Genomic DNA, 17,325 nt, shown 5'->3' on the forward strand with positions numbered 1-17,325 from the left:
GAGGGGTGTTCGTGTGGCCTGAGTTTCGGCACCCAAATTTGGAAGCTGATCTTCTTAAAGTAGGCTGAGCCTTTAGTTTACTGCAGGGGACAGCTCAGCACCTCTGGAAAGTGTCTCTCTGACTGATCTCCCCAAGGTACTTAATTTGTGGTCCTAAAGCCTTGCGGTTTGAGAGCCCTTTTTCTCCTTTCCGCCCCCCCCGCCCCCCCTTTTTCTCCATAGGAACCTTAGGAGAATTTTTAGAATCTGGACAGTGTTGTCAAATCCCCTTGAGTTTCACAGCCTTCTGTGTGCTCTGTTTCCAGAGCATCCCCCTCAAGATAACCTCTCACGTGGAGGGAGCTAGCCTTGTTGCATTGTGGAAAAGTCCATTTAAAAACTAGAAACAAACTAGATAGTACTATCAAGCATGCAAATGAATTTGAGGTAGAAAACTTCACTTCCAGTCTGTTCCAGTGGTTTTAAATGCTTGTAATAATACAGATGTTGTGTTTCAGAATATTGTGTTGAGTGTCCTTTTAAGGTAGACACGTGAGCCCTGCAGGCTGAAGCCATGTCACTTTCAATCCATTCACTGCTAGAAACTGAGAAAAGGAAGAGAAAGGAGATGATATGCCAGCTTATCCAAGTGTAAGTTATAGGAGAAATGGAAGAACGCAGACTTCCTCACTTGATGCAGCTGTGTTGTCCTACTGATTTAGGTAACAGAACTGAAATCTAGGGTTGTGGTGAGAAAGGCAGAGGCTTCCTAATGAAGTACGGGAGAGGTACAGCAAGGAGCCTCTGCACTCAGCATGGACGTGAGTAGGTAGGCATGCCTCATCATGCAGATGGCAGTTACACCCCTGTGATGGATTTAGTCTGACTACACTTCAGTAGTCAGCTCACTGGGCTGTGCCGAGACCCAGTGGTGTTTGAATTTTCAGACTGTCTTAACTTTTACACTGTTTCTTAATGATTTATCTTCCTCAGTCTTTTCTGTCCTCCTTGAATGATCTATTGGTGGTGCCTCTTCCCTCTCAAATCATCCCAGTCTTTATTGCAGCAATATCGTACTTGCGGGGGTGACCTCTGCCAAACAGAAATGGGCCTGCTGACATTTTGACAAGCCATGTTTGAGACCTTCAGTTTGTTCTGTTTTAAACTAGGTAGAACTTTGAGTCTGGCTAAAGCTAGAACTGGGCAGTTGTCATTTTGCATGTTAGCTGACTGATGGGATTGAAGGGAGAGGGAAACCTTTAATCTTAGTAGGAGACTGCCAGACTTTACTTTTTTCTTGCTGCTTACTTTTCAGTAATGCAGGATCTTAGGTGCTGCAGTTGAGTGTAGCAAGCAGTTAATTTTGTCACTCAGTTCTTTTCACTAGACTATCATTTTTGGGGTGTATCTGGGTATTACACTTTCAGTATTCAGAATCACATGCAACCAAGCTAATGTGGGTTCAGCTAATATTGGTTATGGGTTCAGTAGTACCCAGCTCATGAGTAACTGGGTAGCAGCCCCTCAATAGCTATCAGGTATTATGTGATGGACGTTCCTGAGGAAGTAAAAGCTGCTTCGCCACATTAGCCTGAGCATAGCAATGAGGGTTATTCACACTCTCTTTCACTAAACCTTATTCCTAGTAATTCCTCCAGCCTTTCCCCTTGTACAGGCCAAGGAGAATTGCTGCTGCTCTCCCCAGGTGCTTTCTGGGATTGTTTTAAGGAAGTGAGTGAACTGCAGTCCATTTCTGTTTGGTTCCCTCATCAGTCTGCTGGTGTTAGTGCAAGGTGAATAAATTATGAAAAAATAGTCAATAGGTGTTTGTTTCTAGTTTCAATTGTTCTTTTTCCACAAAGATCCATTTGAAGGCACGTTGCAGGAGCACCCAGTGATCTTACTGCATTTAGTCTGTCCACAAATGTTACATTTACGTTGTGGGAGAGACTTGTGACTGACTTAATGAGGGAGACCCCTAAACTTCGTTATGGAGAAATGTTTTCCACCTCCTTTTGAAATCTTCGGCAGTTTTTGCATCTTAAGGATTAACAGACTTGTATACCAGTTACTTCTCTCTGAAACTTCATCCTCTTCTGTCATCTGAGCACTTGCTTTGTAGAAAGCTTGTAGCTGCAGAGACTAAGATTAAAGTTATGATCCAGCTATGTCAAGTGGTGGAGTTTGGTGTCTTAATTTCTGCCCCTCAGCCGAGAAGCACTAGCTGACCTTGTTAATGGATGTCCCTCACCCAGTGCAAATGTGAATTAAATCAGGTTTGGTTAGACTGTTTGTGGAAGCACCCATTTTGTTGGCAAGAAACCAAGAACAGATGGGCTGTCAGTCATTGTGTCTCAGCAAAAAAGTGGCATCTTCCGGCAGCCAGGTGGGAACGCAGAGGTGTGTCTGTGGTAGTCTGATACCGTTATTTTCTTTTAAGCCCACTTTTCGTGATGTCTAAGGCGCTCTTGATTAGCTTATGCCGCAATCAGCGCTGTGACTCAATTACTGAACTTGACTACAGCTAATACAGAGGAATGCTGCTGCTGCTGCAGAGCTGTGTGAAACGCAGACCAGAGTTGATACTCTGACCAGCCCATGCTGAGCCCTAGACTACTCTGCTAGGCATACACAAATTCTCTAGTTTCAAGGCAAGTGAAAATACACCTGTGTGCACTGTTGGCCATCCTGCAGCCATAGTCCATGATGTGACCTTAGCTCAAAGTGCAATTGTCTGATTGCTGCAGAGTCTTCAGGAACTTATAAGACTCTGAAGAACAGACAGCAGGAATTTGTTCATGCTCTAGACGAGGGGGAGTGGAAAGGAGAATACAGCTACATCTTGTTTGAAGGGTTCTCCTGCGTGTGGTCGGTCCTTGGCTTTGCAAGTGAGTACTTCAGTGGGAAGGACAGGCAAGAGGAGACAAGAAAAGAAATGCAGGCCCAATAAAAGGGTTCGGTATTCCTCTCGGGACACCTAAGGAGCGGATGCAAAGCAGGATGCCTCATCATTGCTCAGGAGGTACTTTGTAAAAGGGCTGAATCTGAAATATATTTTCAGAGAGACCAAGTAGATGTCTCTTGTTTCCCATGTGTAATTTTCAAGGATTTAAAGTAGGAAGCATCTTCCTCTTTGCTTGCAATGCTGGGTTTCTTCATCAAAACCATCTGCTACTTAGCTAATTAAAAGAATGCTCTTGACAGAAAGGAATCTTCCCAGTTAAAAATGGAGTGCCATTTCCTAATAGCCTCTCCCTCTAGTATTGCGCTGGGATTGGTCTGGTCTAAGGAAGTGCACATAGATCTAAAACAGAGTGCCAGGGTTGGTGGAATTGGGAAAGTCTGGGCTGCCTGACCACTTCTGGACACCTCCCCCCTGTCCCACCCCCCCCCCCCCCAAGGTAAAACACTTGATTATATACAAATTCTGGTCATTGCATTAAAACCAAAAGAGGAATGTGTAATACACTTGAAGCAGTGTGATATGTTTCTACAGCCCTAGATGTTGATTTTTTTTTTGACCTCCAAACAAAAATCGTGGAGTCAATGCTTTGTTTTCTTAGGAACTGCTTTTTTAGATTCCCTTATCAAAAGGGAAAATACAGGTGCTGAATCTTACATCTCATTAAACTTGTACTTTTTATTTGCCCACTCACCTGGTTTCCTTTCCCTTTTAAGGCCTCCCACAGTCTCAGGGTATATAAATCACTGACTCATCCAAATAATAACAAAACGGACCAACCAGAGGTTAATGTGCCTTTCTCTTATGGTACCTTGATCTTTGTAAAGTTATCTCAAACTTGTCACTGTCTTAGGGCTGGGTACATGCATTGTCTTTTTCTAAGATATGTGTCCTGAAGTTGCAACAGGTTTGTACTGTTAATCATGATTCATTTGCTTTAGGATGTGGTGTAGACACAAATCAAATGCACTGATTTGTCTTGGGATCAGTCCTTCCTGTGACATTTATCAGTGCTTGCCTGTATGTTAATGTGTACACAAATGCTGGATCTTCCCCATTGCCTATGATTGTACTTGTATACGATGCACAAACTACACAAGGCTTTTTTTAAATGTGCAGTGATCACAACTTGTTGCCTGAGGTTAGGATGTCCTATAGTGAACTGTGTTTTGTTTTGTTTTCCCAAATATATTTAAAGATTCAAAGCCCTGAAAAAAATCAGGACTCGCTGACACTTGCTGGCTTTTGTTCTGAATCCAGGGTCTGATGTTTGTTAACAACTCTTGCAACTCCACCCATCTCACAGAGCCTTTCTCAGCTTGCTATTTCTGTCATGAGCTGTGTCGGAAACAGCACTGGATCCTGAACTATCATAGAAGCTGTCAAGTGAAGTAGTAACAGCTCTCTTCAAATGTAGTGCGCATGTTTTTAAATGTAAGGCAAAACTGTTTAAAACTATTGATGCAGTTTGCAAATTAAGCTGTGGGAAATTGCAGATAGTAAAACTAACATGTCTGCACTTAACAGCTTGTCTTCAGCGTTATCTTGTAAATTTTTCCTCTCTGAAAAGCGATTTTCTTTTTTTTAAAGACAAAGGAATTAGACATTTGGCTTTGTTTCTGAATTTGCAAAAGACATCTTTGTTCTAGCAAACTCAAACTGAGATCTGGAATTTGGGCCAGGTTTCTGTGTCTTGTGCTGTTAGCAGAGGATGGTGTTAACTGAAACGAGATACCCCTTCCCAGTTCTAAGCTTAATCTGATCATGAGAGCATGGGAACAGGAACACTTCCTCAATTGTGGCCTTAAATGGGTATGCACATACGTAACTGAAATTAGGTACAGAATTCTTCTGATCCATTAGGCTACTTTTGTCTTAATCAACACAATTAGTCATCAATGTAGTGAAACTAATCACTGGTGAAGAAGCTTTAGTGTATGTGTATTTCCTGTTCTAACTGTGTCTTCTCTCTGTACCCCACTGGAGATTTAATCGAAAATTCTTTTTTTAGTTTTTGCTAACTCTGGTGTTTCTTACAATTCAGTCAAGTCCCATCTTTATATGCAGTCACTTTTCAGAGTAGAACAGATTGGTTTCACCTTGTTTTGTAATCTTCAGCACTTTCTTCTTTCCCATTTACCTTTCCTCGTTTACCTTTAATAATCAATTCAAAGCTGTTTGCCTAGTCTGAAAAATATCAAGTCATAATAAAAACAAAACGTGGCCCACTGTAGAAAGATCACTTTGTTCTTTTACTGTAAACTTCAGTTACTGTCTGGCTGAATCAAAAGTGGTGACTCCCACTCCTGCAAAATCTGCAGAAGCTGCAATTCTCTTGCATCCATATTGTACAGTTGATGCCAGCAGGTGTGGAAGAGGAGGTGTCCTGCTTCTGCATCTAGTGTTTGTTAAACTGATCCATGGTGCTCTAGTCAAGAGAATTGCACCCTTGGCTCTTTTTCAGGGTCATAACTGAAGACTCATTTAGGGGGCAAAAGCAGAAGGCTCATCACTGACTTTCCGTTGATTCTTGATCCCGTTTGAAGGCTTTCTCCACACATTTTTTTTCTTGCAAAACTGATGGGTTATGAAAAAACTGTGCTACTAATCATAGCTAAACTCTGACCCTGTGCTTAAATGGCCAAAGTTACTGTAATTGGCTTTGGCCAGTGGTAATGCCAAAAGCTGGCTGCCTTCAGAGATGAGCTGATATTTGAATGTTTGAGCAATAGAAGCCTGGGGGTTTTGCTCCATCATGCCTTATGCTTGTATATTGGACTGCAGACTAGTTGCTTCTAGAGTGTTCGAATAGAAACTGCTGGTCGTCCATTTTCAGATGAGGTGTGAAGATGGCATGGGGAAGAACCAGTTTCTTCAGTGGTCAGTCAGTCACTCACTTGTCACTCAAGGTTCCCAATGCACTTTTGTCTCATCTTTGTTTCATCATTTACTAAGAATACTGTGCTTTACTGCTGCCCCCAGCCACCTCCACCTGCTTCTGGCTGGGATGATGGAATGAAAGGGCCTTGTCTGTGGCTCCCTCCACCTGGCTCTTTGTTGAATTAGCACTAGGTATGTGTGCAGGGGTGTAAATGCCACCTGGGATTTACTACTTCAGTTGGCTGCTCTCTAGGCTGCTTTCACAATGCAGGTGATAGCGGGACCATTGCTAAAATGTCTGGATTAAAAAAAAGCTTCTAACAGGGTTTGTCACTCTTGTTCAAATGCTTTGTCTCCATTCTCAGCCTCTTGTCCTGGCCTTGCTCCCTCCTGGCCACCCTGCACCCCACTGGACTCGAACAGGTTCCCTGTTTTCTCTCTGCTTACTGCTTTAGATACCAGTTCTGCAAAGCCCGCAGGCAGGTGTTTGAGCCCCACTGCAATTCACGAGACTTCTGCACCCACTTAAGCAGTATCTTGCTGAATAGGGGCCTTGCTTACAGGCTCCCTATTCATTTTACCCAGCTCTGGATATCTTCCTGAACTGGTATCCTCCTCCTAGTCTAAAGGGCTGTGCTCCAAACTCATTCCTGCTCCATGGGAGAGTTAGTTCCTGCACTACTGGCTATTTCAATTAGGTTGTTTTTATTTTCCCCTTGTTTATTCTGGGGTTCACTGCATATGTACAAAATACTATTGATTTTTTTTCCCTCAACTTTCTCCTGAACATGGTATAGGAGTCCACTCTTTGAGGCATCAGAACTATTTGTCCGCTTCAAGGTGCACAGAAGCAAGGATCTCTTACGTGAACAAGCTTTAGGGAGGAAAAGCAGCTGCATACACAGAATTGGAAAGGTATCTCTGGGTAGACTAGGTAAGGGAGCAGTTTAAGGTTTTTAAATAGAAGAACAGAGAACTGAGTTTTTTGGGGTTTTTTTAAATTGCTTTAACTGGAGGTTTGTCTATGTTTTAATCAACAGAAAGCTGCAATGTATACTGAGGTTTTTGTTGATCAATGCAAAATGTGCCTCTCAACTATAATGCAAAAGTCTGTCTCTGTCTCACTTTGTGTTTGCAATGCAAGAAGTTCAGCTGAAGACTGATTCTTGTTTCTCGCTCTTAAGCGTTAACATCCACAGAACAGTCCTTGCTGGTCTTTCCCAAGCACCATACAGCACTATCTCCCTATTTCACAGCAAAAAAGGGGATTGATTGCATTGAGTACTGGAACCTGCTGAACCTCCTTGGTTTGAGAGACATTTGGAGAGAAGACTTCAGGTTCCACGTGTTTTAAATATAACTTTAAACCAATGCAGCGACTCTTGTCAGATCAGCACCATTTTCTACCTTTCCCTCCATTTAGATGGGAGTATAAAAGCAAACCGAGCAATATGTGATCCAGTTGGTGTGCTTGGAGGTGGAACATGGAGTTTTTGAAATTTGAGGACTGAGAATTTCTCTTGCATGGAAGAACTCAGTGTGGGTACAGAACTTTGGATCTTTGATTACAGCCCTTCTGTCAGCTTGCTAAATGCAAGCAAGTACTTCGAACTCTTCTGGAGATGACTGTCGTAGAAGAGCTGTGAACGTGTAGGCTGGAATTTATCATTTTAGGTCATCTGTGTGTTGCTCGACTACATGGACAATGTATCAGTGATTTTACAGATTGATATCCGTGTGTCAGTCACAAATAACTCTTAATTTGCTGTTTGGGGCAAAACTGTTAATAGATACATTTCCAGATCAAATTAAGAGCCTAATTTTCCATCTTGCATTAACCGGGTTACTGTGTTCACATGCCAGAAAGATGTTGCTCTTTGAAAAAGCATGTTAGTGTGTGTGGCAATGACCCATGCACTTTTTAAATACCTAGATCTCTACATTCTCACCTGAGTATTGTTAACCATGCTGTAGTCTGACAAATGGATCTTTTACTACTGCCCTGTTATATAGAATAATTGTAACTAACTGCAGTTTGTTTTTCCACTACTTGAAGTTGTGTGATCTGAAAATTGGTGAACAAAAAGTATTTGTGCATCTTACTATGGGTATCTCTAAATAAAATGTATTTGTATAGTGTGCTGGCTGATGTATTCCTTTACTTGCTAATCTTCCTGTTGCTAGTAAATCCAGGGCAGGCTGAGAGCAAGCGGCCTTAGGTTTCTCCCTTTAACACTTTGGCCTTTGTGCTTGTGTAGCTGATTCAAAGGAAATAAAATGAACTTTTTTTTTCCTTCATCAGTGATTGGATTGATATCCCAAGGGCAGGTTCTTGGCTTGTTCCTCTTTTTTCTTTGCTCAATATCAGTCCTGTTCAATGAAGAGCTGCAGAATGCTCCTTGACTTCCATAGGAAACATATCTAATGGTACAGCTGGGACTGTTTGGCTCTTTGGTAAAGATCTCAAAGCATCCCCATTCCTGTTCTCTTGTTCTAGTGCTTCATTCCTGCTGAGGTAAGACTTTCCTTTTGGCTGCTTTATTGTCAGAAGAAGGAAATACCTCTTAGGTGTTGGACAGTATAGAATACAAGTATAGGACTAAGTATTTCAGAGATCTTTTGCACCAGAACTGTGCTCTATAGCACTAGATCTGCCACCATCTCCTCATTGCACAGGAGAAGTGGAGATTTCTGTCCAGTGGCCTATCTCACTGCTGCTTTTCCCCTGGCTAGAATTGGGAAGTTGGTGCTGGGGAGATGAGGAATGTTCTTAGACCATCTAGGCTTAAAGCCACGTGCCTGAAAGCAGCTTCTACACCCCCATTTTATTTGCATGGGACCTCACCCTGAAACATTAGTTTCTGCAGTGGCTTGTTGTTGGACAAGCTGCAGCTTGGCATGCAAGCCAGGAGAGATTATTTCTCCAGCTTCACCAACTCTGCTCCCTGGCACTGTTGTAGGTGTTACCGAGGCTTGCTGATGCCTGAAGAAGAAACAAAGGGATGAGGAGTGTCCCAAAAACATGTGAATGCCACCATCCTACTGGGCCTTATAAGAAATTTTTTTGTGAGTTGAAAGATGGAAAAAAAATTTCCCTAGCCCTGGAGATAATGAGTCACACACGTGGTAGGATAGGGCTGAAAAAACACTGGTGGCAGTACAACCTGCAGTTCCTGGCTTCTCTTGTGTTATAGCCATGCATTCAGATGAGCTTGTGCTGTTATCTCAGTATGAAAGTCAGAGGTGAAGTGGTTTTGTTCCTAGACAGTCACCTCTCTGGACAATTGCTACACCTGCTTAATGCAGAATCTGGCCCAAAGCCTGAGCTCTCCTGCCAGGCTGATGCTCTTGTTTCTATCCCTAAGCATTATGAGAAAGGAGGATGAAGGAGCCCTTACTTTAAGCTGTGGAGATGGCTCTGCTGATGAAGGTTATTTAATAAACTCCCAGCTGCATCCAATGATCCATCAGGTACAGCACTGAGATGGGACCTATAAGCTGGCTCATAGGGCCAGAAGGGATAGGGGACGGCTAAGGAGCTCAGGAAGTCCCAAGACAATCAGTACTCATTGTGCTGGGCCTAGATGTGTGTCTCAGCAATGAAGACTCCAGTTCCTCTCTCAGCAGCTGATTCCAGCATTCACCTATTTCATCCCATCCATCTGACCTGCAGGTCCCCTTCCTTTCTCCATTCGCTGTGCAGATGGAGCACAGTTTGTTCCCTTCCATGCTGCAGCTCATCCATTTGTATCGGAAAGATTTTTTCTATCGCTTTTTTTAATTGTTTTTAACTGTTCTATGGCCATGGTCTTCACCTAAACTGAACAGTTGCAGTTCCCTCAGCACTTGGCGCGTGTGTGTAGCCATCGTTGTTTCTGGCTGTAGACCTGAGAGGAGATGCACTGCATTCCTTGGCCTGGAGCCTGCACCAGGTCTATGCTGCTATTGATTGTGCTTTTACTGTACGATACAAACACTGTGGCAGTGCACATTATCCCTCCCTTTCAACACTCGCTCCTCTCTCTGTCTTGAACTCCCAGCCCAGCTGTTGCAGGTTTGCTTGGCTGTCATCACTTTCCTGTTTGGGTGTATTTTGTTTCTGACCTTTATGACTCGGGATCTCAGCTCTTGCCAGTTGGTGGCACCGCTGCTGCAGAACAAGGAAGCCAAACCCGAGCAGTGCTGTGGGAATAGCTTCACGCTGGTAGCTTTCAGTTCTTCCTAACCATAGGTGAACTCATCCTGTCTGCTTCTGAATGGAAGACTAGAATAGTCTTTCCCAGTAAAGGGACTTTCAAGGCAGTATTCCCAGTAAATGGATACACAAATGAGAAGATGCCAGGGACATGGTGCTTGAAGTGTTCTTGTGGCACGGGCAGCCCATTCTGTTAGAGACTGAAAGCAAACAAGTTCACGGTGAACAGAAAACAAGCACCTCTATGCTTTGTCTCCTAACCTCCTCAGTTCCCCCCAGCCTCCTTATTTGGAAGGAAAACATCAGGATGGGTTCAGCCCCCTGCATGGCTCAAGGGACCATGCTGCCAACATAGCATTCAGGGGCTACTGATCAGCTGCTCCAAAGCACCATCCTGCATGTAGGCTCTCACCTGTCACTCTTCATTAAGGTGTACCACAGGCTGGGAGAGGTAAGAAATGAGCCACAGGCCTCACATGCAGAACCATGGTCAAAAAGTCAACATGACAGTTGCTTGAAGTGTTTCTAGCAAAGACATGAAAGCATGATCCATCTCTTCACTTGCTATGGTGGCAGTCTGCTTCCTGCTGCTGAGAGATGCTGGACACCATGCAGTGACCTAGAGACCTTTCTTCCCTTTCAGGAAAGAAATTCTAGGGTAATTGCAACTTTTCATGTGTCCTTCTAGGAGCATCTCTTTCCTGCTAACCACAGGAACCCAGCTTTAGCTTTTTACTTGTATGAATAAGTTTGATTCCAAAAGATTTATTTTCACTGTTAGCTCGGTGCATCTGTACGAGGTTGCTGCTGCACGTTGTGCTTGGAGCACCTTTGGTTTTGGGAAAAGGTTTTAGTTCTGTGCCCTGGGCTGCTGAACTCTTTGCTTAGTGTGAGGGAAGTGTCCAGAGCTTGGAAATTCTGCACACTGCAGAAAAAAATGTGACTCAAATGACATGGTTTTCCCCATTATCTTTCTCTCTTAATTTACTGAAACACCCTTGGAATAAGAAATGGTCAAAGAGGTGAAGTCAAATCCCCAAATGCTGCATTCCTGTACTCTCAGAATCACAGCATAGTTTCTGTTGGAAGGGAGCCCTGCAGATTGTCCAGTCCAATTCCCCTGCTCAAAATAGGGTCAGCTACAGCAGGTTGTCCAGGACATGTCCAGCTGGCTTTTGAATATCTCCAAGGATGGATACTCCACAGCCTCTCTGGGAAACCTGTTCCCTTGTTCAACCGCTCTCACAGTAAAAAAGTTTTTTTCTTATGTTTAAATGGAGTTTCGTGTATTTCAACCTGTGCTCGTTGCCTCTTGTCCTGTCACTGGATACCACTGCAAAGAGTCTGGCTCCGTCTTCTTTATTTCCCCCTGCCCCATCAGCTATTTATAGATATTGATAAAATCCCCCCGAGCTTTCTCCAGGCTAAACAATCCCAGCAATCTCAGCTTCTCCTCATATGTCAGATGCTCTAGGCCCTTAATTATTTTCATGGCCCTTTGCTGGAATTGCCACAGTATGTCCATTTGGGTGGTTGGACCAGATGTTCTCCAGAGGTCCCTTCCAACCCCAACTATTCTGTGATTCTCCGGCTTGTTGAGGTCCTTCCGAATTGGCAGCACAACCACCTGGTGTATCAACCACTCCTTCCAGTTTTGTATTGCCTGCAAACTCACTGCGCGTGTCCTCTGTTCCACTGTCCAGGTCATTAATGCAGATGGTAAACAGCGCTGGCCACACTATCGACCCTTGGGATACACCACTAGTGACTGGCCTCCGGCTGCACTGATCACCATCCTTGGAGTCCAGCAGTTCAACCAGTTTTCAGTCCACTTTACTGTCCGTTTATGTAGCCCATGCTTCATCAGTTTGTCCGTGAGGATGTTAGGAGAAACAGCCTCAAAAGCCTTGCTAAAATCAAGACCAACATCCGCTGCTCTCCCTTCATCTACTGAGCTAGTTATTTCACCGTAGAAGGCTCTTAGATTGGTCAAGCATCATTTCTTCTTCGTAAATCCACGCTGACTACTCCCAATCAGCTTTCTGTCTTTAAAACGTTCAGAAATAGCTTCCAGGATTATTCGCTCCATCGCCTTTCCAGAGACTAAGGTGATGCTGACCAGTCTATATTTCCCCCATGCTCTCTCAAGTTCGGTGATTTGTTCCTTCCGCTGCCGGTTGCTGCATCTACAAATGGCCCTTTTATAATTTATAGCAGGTGACTGACCTTTAACTGTAGTTAGCAAATATCCTTGGACATTCTATTCCAGATATTCTCTAAAATACATTACAGGATAAAAATACCTGTCATTTACCCTAAGCTAAAGTTTAGGGGAAACTGGCAAACAGTGGAGCATCTAGCTTCCTCTTTACAACACTACTAGTTTATTACCAATGAATTACAGGCACATCTCCATTACCTGGATTAAGGCAGGGTTGAGATTCCACTAGGCCCATTAGAACCCACCTGATAAAGGCAGACGCTCTGTGAGCACCGAGAGATACACTTTAGCATGAGGCAAGGATGTTTAAAAGTCTCTAACAGGGCACAATGTTAGGTCAATAAAGCTTCGCGTCAACTCAGCAATGGCCTGGCCCACGTCAATTTGGCCAAGTAACTGAAATAGCTTTGCCGCTTGTGGAGCTGAGCTAATCATCCACCCCGAAGTGCACTAGCTCTGCATGAAAACAACTCGTGTGCGTCTGCATGGTTGATCTGAAACCTGGATACATTTCACGGAGATAAACTGTTGAGTGGCCTGTAACTGAATTAGAAGAAGAACAGATAACGCAAATTCCTCTGCGTTATTCTGCTAGAGGAACTGTTATAAGCTATACCAGCAAAAGGACTTTTTTGCTTGTAAGAGCTTTTCAGAACTTTTCAAAAGAACAATTTCTAGCAATCGTATTGGCCCATTAGTAGACTGCTTTAAAAGCACTAACAGATGATTATAAAAGTAGAAGCATTCCAAAAATATTTGTTCCATTGAGAAGAGGCAGGATACTATGCTAGTGTCACAGTGGGACAGGAGAAATAGCTGGTTATTAACTGATGGTCTGGCTACTACTAAGTAACATTTAATAGTCAGAAAATGCACCCAAGATTTCTTTAAGAGCTGGCCAAGGACCTTTCTGGCTTGACGGGGATAATTTTAATCTTGGGAAATTATAGGAGGTTGGAAGCGTGCCACTATTTGAGCAGGGCACAAAGGGGTGACCAGATACCTGCAGACCGTTTTCCTTGATGTAACAGGCAGGCAAAATAATGGAAAAGCGATAAGGGATTTGACGAATAAAGAATTCAAGGCGACATATACAGTTAATGCTTGGCGACGTGACTGCACAGAAAACAAGTCTTGTTAAACAAAGCCTGTTTAATTCTTAGCGGTTGTTTGGCTGATAAAGGTAACAGCAAGCGTGTCATAGAATTAAATTTGGGAGTGTGATGAAACAAACGCAGCACTCACCATTAGCAGAGCACATGCCACATGGATTAAGAACCATCAACATCCTCCCTGAAACAGGTGTTTCTAATGAGGTTCTGCAGGATTAGTACCAGGCTCAGATGCGTTAAATAGTCTCTTCAGCAATCTGGAAGCAAGTACAAAGTCACTGCTGATAAAATGTTTCATGGAAAAGTTTGGAAGAACGGAAAATAACAAGGAGGATAAGGCAGTTGTACAGAGCAATTTCAGAATCTGATCACATGAAAATGCATCCTCTTTTTAATACAGCCAAATCACAAGGTTAAAAAACTTGGAGCAAGGGCTGCAAGCTGCACCTACAGAATGTGGTCTGCCACCAGGAAGGCACCAACTCTGAAAGGATTTAAAGGTTATAGTGAACAAGCAATCCACTGTGAATTCCCAGGATGATGCTTAGACACAAGAGACTAACGCAGCCCTTGGATGTTAGGAACTCTAACGGCCTGGGCTACAGTAAGACCAGACACAACGATATCATTACCCTTTCTGACTTTGATATTCCGAATCAGCGCACAGCATCTATACTAGAAGGGCTTGCTCCCATAACTGAAATGGCAACCCTTTCAAGTACACACATTGACGAAGCCTTGCTTCTGCACAGATATTAACACAAATGCATTAAAACCCATTTCTAGCGTGAATCTTTAGGAGCATCATCCCAAGTCTTAATGCAGCACCAATTGCAGTGGTGACATCTCTTGACACAACTTCCTTCTGCATCCAAGATTTTCAATTGCTCCCCTATAACTAAGTGGGGATTTCTAATTCCCTGCAAACTTGGCTAAAACCTTAAAGTCAAGTTTGGTTCTTTATCATATCTATATCTTTGGCCTCCTTTACAGAGTCTGTGAGTACAACTGGGTTACATTGGCTCTCTGGGGCTACTAGAGTACATTTTTGGAGAAAGGTTGTGTTGTTGATGCAGGTCTGATCGGTTAAGGGTATAAGAACAGTTTGTAGAGAAGAGTACTATCCTTATTAGACCAAGTGATATAGTTCAGATAAAGAACAAACAAACAAACAAAACCCCCCACACAAAGAAAATGCAGACTTCAGAGTGAATTGAGAAAAACTGCTTTGAACTTCAGCTTAGTTGCATTAATTGTCCAGACAGTCTGAGAGGCAAGGGTAGGCAATGTAGGAAGCAGAAGTGAGCATTAGCAAGAGGCAGGATGATCGGTCACTACTATGCAAACCTGTACAGAATAGATGGCTCTCGTTTATTGTTATTGTCTGTAACACAGAAGTAGAGCAGACTCCTGGAACAGGGGGATGCTCTTAACACAAGCGCTTTTATTCTTCTTCTTCTTTTTTTTTTTTTTTAAATAAAGGAAAACTAAATTTGACTGGCAAGTAGATTGCCACCCCACCACAACGGTGGTTTTCAGCCTGTGGTATGCAGACTGCAGACTATTTAAGAAATCTGCAATAGGTGACTAAGAAAAGCACGCCTGAAGAAAGCTTAAAATACAGCCCAGTAGGATTTGTTCCTCCACTGGAATATTTTTTAATACTTGGAAAACTCAAAAGGTTGCAAATCCTTGTAATGGCTGATGAAGTCCTGGCACAGGCAGAGGTGGGTGAGTTAAATACCTAAGTGGGTAGGATGTGCGTGCCAGGCTTTGTCAAGCCTTTGCTCTGCCTAGTGCAGGGTCTTCTCTCCAACCCTGAGGTACTGGGCATCCAGAGCGAAGGTGAGAATCCCTTTCCCTGAGCCCCCGTTATTTTATGTCTTTAGCTCTGCTCTGGAAGCTTTAACAGTGAAGTACACTACTTGGGATCCCATTTACTTCATGTACAGCAGAGAGAAGTCTACATTGCTTTTGGTCCTGGCATCCTTGTTTAGTTTTCTCTTATTCCAAATGTTCCTGGGCTGGATTCTGTGTGATATTCAGAGACATCCTCCAGCTGGCACCACACCATCTGACTATAGCATCCCAAGAGCTCTCAGCCTTTGTTGTTGTGTGCCGCACATCAAATATCCATCTTGATTAGCATAGGATTGCCAAGTCATGATGAAAGAATGCTAATACTGCTGATTAAATCCACAGAGATTATGGAGCCGCAGACATGTTTGTCACAAAGCTTGTGAAACTTTGTTTAGAGCTATAATTAATTCCTCCCCCCAATAGTAATAAAGCAAAATATCAACACCTGCCTCAAGAAAAAAAAATCAACACTACCTGTGTGCTGTTTGGTCTGTATTTCAATTTCTCTCTAAAGGCCCCTCTGTTTTATTGGGAGAAGATGGGGAGGTCTTGCTGCTTCCAAACGCTGGGAACTGTCATGGCTCCTGCCCATCTATGTAGTAGAAATCAAGGTCAGTCCAGGATGCAGCCCTTTTAAATCTATCTACTCTGGTTAAGCATACAAGTCAGACGCACAAACAACACTGATTTTCAGATATTGACTAGAGTAAAATGAGATTTGAGGTCCTCCTTCTCCACTTAACTGAACAGCTTTGGGTTCAAGCAGAAGAGGATGAACAAACAGCACTAATGGAAACAAGACCACAGAAAGCGACAAAAAACAGAGGACGTTTATCATTGGAAGCGCCAAGGGCTGAACAAGTGTTCCAACATCTCAGCCTTTACCAACCTGCCTGCTCAGCAGAGATGACCCTTCACATAGGCTAAGGTGACCTCCTCCAGCCTCCTGAATATGTTAGGCCTTACAAAGACGGAATGCCACGAGGGTACCTCTGCTATGTTTCAGGCAACTAGAGAGCTGTTGCGCAGAGCCAAAGGGGAAAGATGCATAGTAGGACAAAAGCAGAAAGGGAAAAATTCTCTATTTTTCCTGGATCACAGCCTACACCTCCCTTCCCTGGAGGCCAAGCTACCCCCATTCCTCACCATCTGCCCTGCCACCGTTCAATTTAGTTGCCATTTGTGCTTGGGGGCACTGCCAGAAGCCGCAGGGAGCGCTCCAGACACGCTCCTGCAGTGCCCCCGCCTTACTGCTCTCCACTAGTCTCCAGCATCCTCTCCTTTCGCCGCTCCTCCTGCACTGCAGCTCTCCTTTGGCTTGCTGCCTTCCGGGACTCCTGCCGACAACGGGGTGCCTCCCGGCATCCAGCCCAGCAAAAGAGCCTAACAGTTAACAAAAAAAAAAAAAAACGCACACAAGCACAAAATTGCTTCTAATTTCCTGGCTGCTCAGGCATTGCTCTCAGGAACGGTGAGGAGAGATCTCAAAGGTGGCTTTTGATTCTCCAGTCCCTAGGATAGCTCGGGACAGCTAACAGGTCTACGATGAAACCTCCCGAGTAACTGGAGAGGGTACCGGGAAGCTCTGGGGAGCCCAGACCTCCTATCTGCTCAGCTTGTGCGATGCCTGCGATGGGGGGACCGAAGGGCGGGTCTGGGCACAGCGACTGCAGAGCCTGCAGCGCCCGGCACGCAGAACCAGCCCTGCCAAGGCCCTGGTTGGGAGGGAGAAATACAAGCCGCAGAGCAAGAGACCGACCATAGAAGCAGAGCTCTCAGCGTGAGCCGCCATCTCAGCCAGCCCGGGAGGCACCGAGCCGGCGTCTGGAGGGCTCAGCCGCCTCCCCGGCCGCTTAGGCCGCACCAGGCCTCCGCGGCGGGGCCCGCCGGTCCGGGGCCCGCGGGCGCGCTCCGCACCAGCGCCGCGCGGTGTCAACGGCGGACGGGGCCCCGCCCACGGAGGGGGGGGCCCCGCGCGGAAACGCGGCGGCGGCAGCACCGCCCGCCCTCAGTGCGGCGCCGCCATAGCGCCCCCTCCCCTCGTGACGTCAGTGGGCGGAGCCAGACGTCCCCTTCCGCGGAGCGAGTGCAGGGGGGAGGGAGAGGGGGCTGGGTC

General features: G+C 44.6%; 1 long non-coding RNA gene across 3 annotated transcripts in view; it reads right to left on the reverse strand.

Moving 5' to 3' along the window:
* The window catches only part of LOC138064276 (uncharacterized), a 39,506-nt gene that overhangs the window by 20,806 nt on the left and 1,375 nt on the right, over positions 1-17,325 (reverse strand). Inside the window, exons 1-4 of one of the 3 annotated variants that reach the window (XR_011137552.1) lie at positions 16,969-17,143; positions 16,461-16,592; positions 15,684-15,801; positions 13,483-13,606 (exon numbers count right to left, since the gene is read on the reverse strand). This is a non-coding gene — a long non-coding RNA (uncharacterized lncRNA). Of the gene's footprint in view, positions 1-13,376; positions 13,607-15,683; positions 15,802-16,460; positions 16,593-16,968; positions 17,144-17,325 lie in introns of those variants that run through there. The other 2 variants (XR_011137550.1, XR_011137551.1) reach the window with 2 other exon arrangements.

This window comes from Struthio camelus, chromosome W (genome assembly GCF_040807025.1).
Source record: "Struthio camelus isolate bStrCam1 chromosome W, bStrCam1.hap1, whole genome shotgun sequence".
Taxonomy (NCBI): Eukaryota; Metazoa; Chordata; class Aves; order Struthioniformes; family Struthionidae; genus Struthio; species Struthio camelus.